The sequence below is a fragment of the Labrus mixtus genome, chromosome 13, assembly GCF_963584025.1.
Source record: "Labrus mixtus chromosome 13, fLabMix1.1, whole genome shotgun sequence".
NCBI lineage: Eukaryota > Metazoa > Chordata > Actinopteri > Labriformes > Labridae > Labrus > Labrus mixtus.
The window spans coordinates 13366445-13378073 of NC_083624.1; the positions used below are offsets into that span (position 1 = coordinate 13366445).

General features: G+C 40.1%; 1 protein-coding gene across 2 annotated transcripts in view; it reads right to left on the reverse strand.

The window, feature by feature from the left end:
- ptpn4a (protein tyrosine phosphatase non-receptor type 4a) overlaps window positions 1-8901 on the reverse strand; it is a 74461-nt gene extending 65560 nt beyond the window's left edge. Inside the window, exon 1 of one of the 2 annotated variants that reach the window (XM_061053781.1) lies at window positions 8380-8901. The gene's annotated coding sequence lies outside the window, so the exon portion shown is untranslated. The remainder of the gene's footprint in view (window positions 1-8379) is intronic. The other variant, XM_061053782.1, reaches the window with a different exon arrangement.
- Between the last annotated feature and the right edge of the window lie 2728 nt (window positions 8902-11629).

Sequence of the window (11629 nt, forward strand, 5' to 3'; positions counted from 1 at the left end):
AGCACACCCCTGATTTATTGTGACAGAAGTTGGCTTGAGGAAAGGATCACCCCTATCATCAGGGTGTGACTCCAAGAGCCCTGATGTCAACAAAAGAGTTTGGGGAGATGCATGTGCATGATTATTGTGCGTGTTCAGTTCAGCTTACGGAGATGGACACACCCTACAAAAAAAGGAGGCCCCATCAGTTTTTTTAACCAGATATCTCTACTAAAGCTGTTGCTTGTCACTGCATCATGTGACATGTACAGTGATAACATTTTCACAGCCCCCATCTACGTACTTATATGTACATTACCACTCTGTTGACTAAACAGAGGAAATGACGACGAGACAAAACCACCTTAAACTTAAACAAACTGGTTATGTTAACTGGACTATAAGAAACGAAGGGAAATCAGAGGTGATTGATGGAAAACAAGCATGCAGTGGATAAATGAGAGGCAGTAAAAAAATAAAAATTACAATCGTCCTGTGTTTTAGGCCTCCCTTTATGTACTTGTTTGAGTTGGACAGGGAATCCCTTTGCGCTTCCTCAACAGGTCTCCAAGCATAACAAACAGCGGATGAAAAAGGTTTTGCCAAGTAAACTGTTGACGTTCCAGAAATAACCCTGTCAAGTGTCACACAGAATCACATTACATGCCAAAAAAAGAGGGCGAGAAAATACAGGCTATGAAAAATGCTAACCAAATTAATACCTTCAGTGTTCTGGTCATTGGAATATGCATGGCCTATTTCTGACTGGGACACATGAATTATGTGAGGTTGGAAACTTGAGGTTCACAAAAACCTCCAATATCACCATGTTTTAGCTGCACAACGGCAATTTAATCCAACTAAACTCTGGAAAAACATTTGCAAACCAGTGTTTTTCTTTAACCTTAAGCGGTCAAATTTCACCTCAACCTGGGATCAACACAATTATCATGAAGGGAGCACAGCAGAAAAAGGAAGGCAAACCATTTTTGGCTCTAACCCACTGTTCTTAAGCAACCGTGTCCTTTGACCTACCAAAGGTATTCAAGTCTCTTTAAGCAGCTGTTTCAAAGGCAGACCTGAGGATCTGAAGCTGACACACACACACTTATACACACCCATACTAAGCTCAGGTTGCACAAGCAGCAGGTTTGAAATGTGCACCTGGCAATAGGTCTACAACTCTTTGCTGAACAAATCGTAATACATGAAACGGTATTCAGGTTTTTGTGTGAATGTTCAGGGAAGGGGAAGGTCTGTGTTTATTCCGTTTGGTTTGGATGCTGGGAAGGATTTTGAGGAAGAAAAGGACAAGCTTAAGCATGCACTGGAGCATAACTTGAGTAAAGAGTAAGGAGCCAGCTGTACCTGCATACCTGAGGAGCGTAAATGTGGGGGTGGGGCTGCACTGGAGAGAGAGAGAGGAGTCCTCTCTTTGAGAAGAAAATGCAGGGTATAATCATGATCTTGCTGTAATGCTATGATAATGTGCACATGGAGCAGTGGTGATAAGGGAGGACTGATCTCGTCAGCTAAATGGCCCCTTTTTGACATAGGCTTAAAGGCAGCATGCAACTGAAAGACATGTTCTTATTTAAAACAAGAACAATGAACTTTTGTTTCATCATATGTCTTCTACTTCCTAAATAGAATTCTTGAAATTTCTAGTAGGACGTTGCTAGGTGTCTAATTTCCTAGTCAGTTAAACTGAATTTTAAATCCAGACTAAACGCCTAGTCTACAGGTTTAAAAACAGTCTGAATTCATCATAATTTATTTCAAAAAGTTGAGAGTAAACAATGTCAATTTGGCTTACAGAGTGTGGCTAACTTTAGCAATGCTAGCACGGCAAGCCTTCATTCCTCCCAGCAGGTTAACATCCACATGACTGTGCTGAATGTGGTAACGCATTGCTCTGATCAATATGCCAATTTTAATACATCAGTGTTTCCCCTACCATTATAATAGGGGGGCGGCCCACCCCCCTTGAAGGTAAAGTTATTAAAACTAAATAAATAAATAAAAAATTTAAAAATGTATTTACTTTTGGGCTTTTTGTGCCTTTATTGTAGACATAGGATAGTAGATAGAGTCGGAAATCAGAGAAAGTCATTTAAGGATACCTTTCCGATAGAACAGGACAGCTGTCATTAAAAGTAACGCATGAACACCAAGATTCCTTCAGGTGTTTGTGTCAGCGTCCGTCTGCCCGCGCACCTCCCCCTCTTATAGTTTAGCAAATCAGACACTGATACTGCATGTAAATCAGACACTTGCAAACAACAAATGTGTGTACCAAATAATATTTTTGCATCGGTCAAGGGGTACATAGCTAAAATAAATATTTCAGAGGCAGTCCATTATTCAAAACAGTTAATGTTCTATTTCATACTTACGCAGCCGCCTTTTTCCCATTCCTCTATTTACCCGGACGTATGCAGCTGTCCATCTCATACCCAGTGATCACTTTAATCCAGTAATGTCTTTATGTTGCGCTGTCTTAATCCCACCTCTGCAAGGCAAGCTAAATCCATCTCACATCCCTCAAACTATAATCTAGCCAGCTTTATCTCCTGCCTCTGTTGGCATAATCTAGTCCAGCATTTTTTTTTTCAGTAACTGGGTTAGACAACACAAGTGACTCATAATAGGGCAGATACCAATGATAAATTGCAGCTGATATCTAGAGAGTCTATTTATGTTGCCAAGGCCTACAGGCTAGTGGGCTAGTGCAGTAGAGTCAATCCCTTTCAATAAATCTAAGCAGTTTGAGTTCTCGATGTTGATCCAAGACAAAAATGGGTACAGTGTTTTCTTTAGAAAAGTACATTTGGATTTTGCCTATTTTGTATGCTGATGGCATTGTTGAATTGAGGTCGGTTCAATGCAATTAAGCAAGCAAACTCTACCCATGAATATTGCTTAGTCGTACAAAATTATTGATTGGTTTACAGCAGACAGATTAATACAATGCCAGAGCTGTAGCTTGCAACAGGTACTGGACTGTTGGTCAGCAATTACGAACCCAAAAATAACAGTTGGCCGTCTTGTTAATGGGCGTCTGTTTTAAGCTCTTTTTTCACCTCTTGTGTATTTTGAACATAGGGACTGTGTGGATCATGTGGGTTAATGTGTGGCATTAATTTAGTCAGTATGTATATGTTTATTTATTTAAAGTTGTTTAAAAAAATTGTGAAAACCTGATGCTGCCTTAAACACAAATTGTTCCAAATCTCATCATCACCGTGAGGAATACAGGTTATTAATCCAACACTGGTATCAGATTGGCAAATACCCACAGGTATTGGATCAGTATCAGACCTCAAAAAGTTGCATCGGCCCATATCTAGTTATTTAACACATTTAGTGTGTGTCTGTGGGTGTGTATGTGTGAGTGAGTAGTAAGTGAGAGACACAATTAAGAGTAAGGGGTCTGTCTCCAGTGCCTTTCTCTGGCCGGATAACTTGCTGTTTCAGCTTATCAAGTCATTATGACTGCCTGCTAACTGAGAAAACCATTACCATAATATGCAGTTTTATTTGATTAGTTATGCGTGATCCAGAGAGTGCTGGGCAGAGAGAGGGAGAGAGAGAAAGAAAGAGAGGGGGACAGAGTTAGATGGGAGTAGAGGTGACCCTGATATGACATTAATACATCTAGGACTTCAACTACTAAACTGTTTTTTGTAGAGAGGCACTATTGCTTGATTTAGTCATTTTACAGACAAATGATCCTTACTCAAAACCACTGTGTATAATTAACAGTTCTACCCACTGGCTTATTGGATAGAAAATGTTGAAATTTTACTAGCCAGGAATGGATGACCAATCTACCAGTAAGTTGCATAATTTACCAGCAGTTTGCTGGTGCCAATGTATGTGCCCTGCTCAAGCCCTCATATTGAATTCTTAAATAAGCATAAAGAACTTTGAGACCTGGTGGACAATGCTTAACAACCATTCATAAATTGTGTTTATTCTTCAAAGAAATCAGTTTATTCTCTGTTAGAATTAAATCCATCTTCCCCAAATTCCCAAGGTCACTGTTGTTATTATTATGCCAGTTTTCAAAGGCAGAGAATGATTATTTTTAGTGGTGACTAAAAGATTTTTACAAAAATGTGAGTCCTCTATTTTCTGAATGACACGAGAATACAAACCGGAAAGCCAATGAGGTGCCTCTGCATTATACTTAGATTGTGTATTACCAATCAAAAATTCACATGCCACTCTTACTATTCCACTACTTGCTTTCCACTTTGGAAGACGAGATCTGTCCCGGCACCTTTGTCCTGGCATTATGTAGTTGTGGTATCTTGCACAAAATAAACACTGTGTTTGGGACTCGGGAGAAGATTTTCACTGAAGAGTTGTGCCATATCCGCCCCAGCAACAGACCACTAACTAGCTGCCTCTTTGGGAGCTGTCTGAGCTTGATATTTATGTGAATGGACTGCTTTTTGGCTGGTTCAGTTAAGGACTGCCAGTCAGACAGACTGAAAGAACCGTAGCTCAGGACAATAATGGTGATCTGAGGGTGCTGCCAGCATGTGCCATGTGGGGCATAATTGTTCTTCTTCCAGCCTGTTCCAGATCAGGCAAATTTGTAAATACACGCCGACTGCTTTGCATCCCATTTCAGAGCGAGTTATTGGCAGTAATGTCCCTTCATGTAATTACTGATGCAAGATGTACAACATTGAAGGAATAAGCTGGCACAAAATTACCTGTAACTTGGCAACAGTTTGGCCGGTGTGCAGCCACTGTTAACTGAAATGTCTGAACTCTTGTCTGTCACCGGCTCTGCCTACTGTCCTTTCCAACTGCAAATAGGACTGTGAGCTTTCCAAAGGGTTATAATAGAATGAGCAGACAGCTGGTCCTCTTGGTTAAACATGAACAGGCTGCTCTTTGACAGGGCTGTCACCAATAGTCAGCATGGGTCAGAGGGAGCCTGGTCACACTTCAATAAAAGAGGAGGATCTAATGAGGGAACTTAAAGGTAAGTACCACTCAATTTGAAACATTCACAGGCAGAATTCAAATCACCGAGTCATTCATTTATGTATAGGGAGGGAAAAAATATGGCAGCCCTGCTTTAACAGAGAAAAAAAATATGATGACGAAAGTCAAGACAGTTATTACTTATTAGTACTAATACCAAGGTTTTTTTTCATAGTGCTTGGCAATGAATTCATGCCTATTAAAGCAGGATACGTAAATGCTAGTACCTTTGAAGCCTGATAATGTATCTTGCCTGCAGCACCCAGCCATCAGCCTTCTTACCAGCGCTGTCAGTTAACACCAATACTAGGCTGTCAGCACTATGAGCACCATGTTGAGTGGCTGGGTGTGCCTTAACCAATTTTGAGACTAACCAGATGTAATGTGTCAGGCAAAGATAGAAAGAAAAAGGGTGAGCTAAAATCTAAGACAGGAGAAGAAGGTGAGAGAGTTAAGAGACAGCAGACAGAACTCATGATTCAAAAGAAGAAATGCTCCTAGACTGAAAAAAAAATTAAGAGAGTAAACTTCATTGAGTAAAGTATTTGTTCTATTGCCTTCATCTGTTCATTGTGCATAACCCCTTAAACCTTGACACCTTGTTTGAAGCAGATGAGATGTGGGCGCATGAAGTTGCACACATTCTGTGCTCCTAGCCCTTCCCAGAGTATACACATCTCAGCCCTGCAAGAACAATAGTTGACCTTTGACTTCTTTGCTATGTGGGCTGTTTTATGATGTTTACCCAGGAAACTGTCGTCTTTATGCATCTTCTCTACAGGCACCAGTTAAACCTGCGGAGACACATCTGCAAAAAAACGGCACGGTAATAAAGTGGTAGGGAGGTCTAAAGTAGCCATGAATTTGCTGCACCTCCTGGCTTACCACATTAACACTAATGAAACAGCCTAATGCATTGATCCATCAACCAAAAGGATTGAGGATGTAGTGCTCCCAGTAAAAGACTGCAGTTTCTTAAGTTCCCATTCATCCAAAGAAAATCATACGGTGATTAAGACAGAAAAAAAACAGCTTGAAAACTCTAAAGCAACATTATTTATGTCCTAGCTTTCAAGCTACATGCAATGTTGACCAACAGTTTCTCAAACTGTTGTGAATCTATTACAGGCTGCAGGCTATGCCCCGAGACTAAAAATAATTCAAAGTTACGACAACTGTCAGACTGGTTGTTAGCCAACAAAATAACATTCTAAGGTTGAATTACAATTTTCAGCCAAACAATATCAGGATAAATTTGAGCAGCATGCCTTGGGATCTGATTAAATCCCCATTCCTGCTGCCCCTGGATCCCCATGCCCTCTGCTACAACGAGCACTACATCCCTGTGGCCCGTGCCACACCTGTGCCCCCCTGTCTCCTTTCCTCACTTCTTCACCTCACTTTTTTTTTTTTGTATGTTTCCTATCTCTCTCTCTGTCTCTCTCACACACTTCTGCTGTACTCCATGGGGGATGGCAGGTTCAGGTGTGCTGCTCAAGTAAACTGAGGACAATGCCACAGGCAATATAATCTTCACCAGCTGAGTCCATCCTCTCTAAAAACTTCTTCAGCTTCAATGGAATAAGCAAGCAAGGGTTTTCTACAACACAGCGTTCTCCTAGTGCTCGTTATTTTTTAGTTTTTCATTTGCATTAGAATCATTTCGGTTGACAACAAAAGCATTAAAAAAAATGTTCATTTGCCTATTTAGTCTTGTTTATGTGTGAACAATGCAACACTGCACAGCTTCCAGCACTACTGCATATTTCACATATCAGAGACGTCATGTGTTGGACTGACTTTTGTCTGGCAGAGCTCAAAATCTACAGTTGTGGAAAAAAGCCGGATCACCACTACAGCCATCAAACAGCCTCGGATAGTGTCCCAAATTAAAATGTGCAACAAGGCAGGCCTAATTCCAAAGACAAGTGGTTCAGCTTCAGCGACCACCTGCCTTAGAAAAGGATTCCCGAACATATTTAGGTCAAGTCCCACAATCAACATAAGGTTGAACACACATTTGGAAGCCATCTGTTTTGTTCTGTCAATATGGATTCCTTCTTACAGAGACGCTGTCTAACATATTGTCACTACAAAGGGCTCTGGTGCACAATTCACAGATACCTTCAGTTGCTGGCTTGGAAAAACTTAACCTCGCTACTGGATTTCATTCACAATTCCTTCTCTTTGGTGGATTTCATTCAGACCTAATTGCGTTTCTGTAAGATGTTGATTCTCAAGTCGTTTTGCAGCTCAGACAAAGAAAAAAGGACAAGTTAGAGCGGAAGAGGGAGAGAAAGAGGTGAGACAAACAAGACAGAGCAGGGTCCATATGATCTCAAGCAGCGGCAGCAGACTGGCAAGCAGCAGGCAGCGGAGGAACCGACTGCGACCCAAAAGATGTGGCACGGATGGTGGAGGATTACGTCATCGAGAGAAAAAAAAAAAAAAAAAAAAGGAGGACGCCTCATCACAGCAGACCCTCATATTACCATTACTTAACACCTCATGGTTAAAAGCTTTAAAGCAAACGTGGGAACCTTTTTTAACCATTTACTTCATGCAAAAACATGAACATTTATTGCACCATGGGAAGCTAAATGCAGGGTAGCAATAAGCAGCTTATCCATATAGGCCCTCTCTTGTGTCATTTCTAGAATGTGACGCCGGCGCTTTACCAATCATTCAGCAATGAATGACAATAAAACACACATACATTTTTCCATAAAGGATGTGTTTTCGCTTTCTTTACACGCCGTTTATTCTCTATGGTACAAGAAATACATTAGCTCTGTCTAATAACACTTGCCCTGGGGGGGGGGGGGGGGGGGAACAACGCATATTACTTAATAATCACCAATTAATAGTGTTTAAATCTGCATCTTCAACGCCACATGACCCCATAACATGATCCCATTAAACGCCAAACTGGACTGTGTCATAAAAGGGCTTATTGTACACTAAATGAGCTGTAAGTGGCCTGTTTGTTTAATTATAAAAAGACAGGTCAAAGGGGAGTTTTATTTCATTCAATAAACCTTCAATTGACAGTGGATTAGCTACTGTTTTCGCCGCTACGTAAACTCAGCAGCGAGATGTTGAATGGGATGAGAAACAGCTAGCTAACAAGCAAGCAAGCAAGCTACGAAAACCGATGGCTTATTGAGGTTATAAGATAAAATGTATATTCTTTTTCGTGTTCCACTAAAGCAGATGTTAGTGCAGCAACGGGGAGACGCGTGTTTCCATTGTAATATCGCATAACATTAGTCTTTTTTTGTTGCTGTGCGGGGAGCAACTTGGATAAAAAAAAAAAAAAAGTGACAGCGCTAAGCTAGCTAGCTAACGTCAGCTGGCTGTGGAGACTGGTGGCCTGTGAATGAGAGTCTTTCTTACCGTCATAAACTGCTCCAGGGGCGTCCAGTTTTTAAGGAATATTTTTTTTTTTGCTGTATGAGGAAATGGTTTTTGTGTGGGGGGGTGGGGGCGATAAAGCCCGAACATCCAAGATCAGTTCACCCAGTGCCGATGAAACCCAAGCATCATTATCACCGTCTTCATCAGAACTCGGGAGTCCGGCGCTGCTTCACACACATCCATCCAGCAGAGCGGGGCCTCCTCCGGGCTCGACCATGCAACTGGCTCGGCGACGACGGATAATCCACAAGACGGGAGCCCCCGCAGTAACCATTGGCTAAACACGGCGACTAAGCAGTCATTTCAGGTCGAGAGAATGAAAAATATGTTCCCACGCAGGCTTTAAATCAGGACACTGAGACCAGCAGAAGGTTAAAATTGGGAAATGTTTGGACATTAATCGCAGAATAGGCGTCTTTTTGCGTTTCTGACTTTTCCCCCAACACGAGCCTGTCCGTTGAAGTCAGCGATCCCTGGTCTCTCTCTCTCTCTGCAGCTGCTTTGACTGCCTTGTCTGCCTTGCAGCACACAGCAGCGATCAGCATAGCGACGTAATGGCGCAAAGCGAGCGCCGCTACAGGGGGCGGGGCCATGGAGCGTAGAGGCGCGCAGTTTGTTTTGGGGTGTTCACTGTGTACTCTTGCAGAACTCCTTTCTACAATAAAAATCTGAAATATTCTTACAGCTGTCTGAATAGAAACTTTGTTATGCAAAACATTACGACCGTGTTGATTTGATCTTTTTTTCTTATTATTATTATTATTATATATTTTTTTTTTTTCTCTTCAGATTTTTTCTGATTGTGTCATACTGGCTGGTTGGTGGGTGGCTAGGCTTGGGGGAGCATTAAGTGTGAGTGAATGCGAGTGTGTGTGTGTTGGGGTGTGGGTGTCTCTGTGTTTAAATGTTTGGTATTATGTTTTGGATTTACCTTTTATTTTTATTTTGTATTATGATGATTAATTTATGTTTTTTATGATGCATCTCAAGGGAATATCCTTGAAATAAATTACAAATATTACAAATATTGACAGATGTATTGCCACACATGTTAGTCTATGTCTTATCATATTGTAATATTTGGCCTTATATCCTAATATAAAGTGCAAACTGGATTTATGAATTACTGATGTTAAAACACATGACATTTGCATAATAGATCAATATATTAAATAACTTTTTATTTTGTACACTGTACTTAACACAGTAGTTTAACGCTGCTTTATGACGCTGCAAGTGCACGTGTAACATTTGATTCAAAATTAATTGTAGTTATTTGACAACGCATTTTTTTTATCGAAATATATGCTTTGCCAAATACTTCTTTTTATATCTTAATTTATTTGTATTTTTTTTGGTATGGTTACCTGAATTTTATAATGGTATAATAAACTTTTTTTTGTAATGAAAATGTTTCTCAACTTTCATTCCTACACACACACACACACACACACATATATATACACTAGCACACACACTTACACACACACACACACACACACACACACACACACACACACACACACACACACACACACACACACACACACACACACACACACACTTACACACTTACACACACACTCTTTCAGAATAAATATCATTCTGAGTTTCAAGATTTAAATTGTAAAACATATTTCATTTGTTCTCTTTCACTTCAAGTCCAAGCTTGCCCATTCAGACAAAATTAATCTATGGCCCTGTCATTCATGGATAGAGTCAAAGAGAGCTAGATGGTAACACGTTGTGAGAGAGGTAATGTGGAGTGTACTGACCTCAAGTGGCTCGGAACAGATATAGCGTACAATGCAGCTAACAAAGGCCCATTGTACAGCTACTCTGTTTGGCATACAATGAAGTTAGCAGATGAAGCGGAGTGGTGAGAACAAGACAATAAGCCCAGTGTTGTTGATATGCATATCCCAAAAGCCCTTTGTAGTGAGTAAATGATGGAGCAGACCTATATTTCAATACAGAGTTAACTACTGAGGAGAGTGAAATGTTTGATACAGCATTTTTTGTTCAAATATTAGGGAAAACATTTCTTAATGAGGACTGCATCGTGCCAAAGCCCGCAATCTGCTGCACAAAAAAAATGTGCATCTTGCTCAAGGTCAATAATAAAACTGAGCACAAGCTATCCTTATAAACAACAGTCCTACACTCTGCAAGATCAACCATCTGCATGCTTTATGAACAGGTTTCTATCACATGGGCCTTCTCTACTGATCTATTGGAGAAAACAATGGATTCCATTAAGCTGCTTTTTCTATGACATGGTAAACCTTAGGACAATGATGTTAAGTAGTGTCAGTGTATGTATATCTTCAACAATATGAATTATGTCCTTTTATCTTTAGACCTGTCCATACAGGGTGCTAGATCGGAAGTGTACCAACTATAAACCATGAAAATATGAAGACTTCTGACTGAGGAAAATTGGATACATTATGCCAATAATGTGTGGCTTCATAGACTGTATGTCTCCTTAAAGGTTGTTGGAGAGCTCACCTGTGATGACTCATAATAACGCTGTTCATTACAGTTAACATAATTAGATACATAACATGAATAACCTCATAAAGAGCAATGATACATATCAACATATTTTGAGTATGCACGTACGGACACATTTGAGTGAACACTTCAAATCAACAGCAAAATCTTCAGTTTGTTTGGAAATGTAAGTCCATGTTGAATATCTCAAATAGGAAATATGTCTGTTGATGGATGTTCTTTACGACTGACTGTCTTGGCCAGGTCTCCCTTGGAAAAGAGGTTCTTAATCTGAATGGGCCCAACCTGGTTAAATAAAGGTTAAATTAAAAATGCTGATTGTTTGGGATGAAGAAATAAAGTTATCTTTGATGAGTGAAGAATTGGGATTTAAAAACATTCAAAGCTCTTAAGGAGTAATGTGTCCATGTGTATACTGTATGCAAGTTCTGAATGATAAATTACAAATATAGTATCAGAGCATCTCTATCCTGGATATCTCAAGTCCCAAACAAATAGAAGCAAAACTAAACTAAAACATTCAAGGCAGGATACCTATACATGTAGTTCAGGAAATATAAAGTTATTTGTAAATGTGGTGAACCTAGCTATTAAAGTGAGTCTTTTGCAACACTGTTAAAAACTTTCACACAATGACACATAAAGTATAACTGCGGCTGTTCACTTACGTCTTTCCGACAACATGTATTTCATCACATGAACATCATCTGAG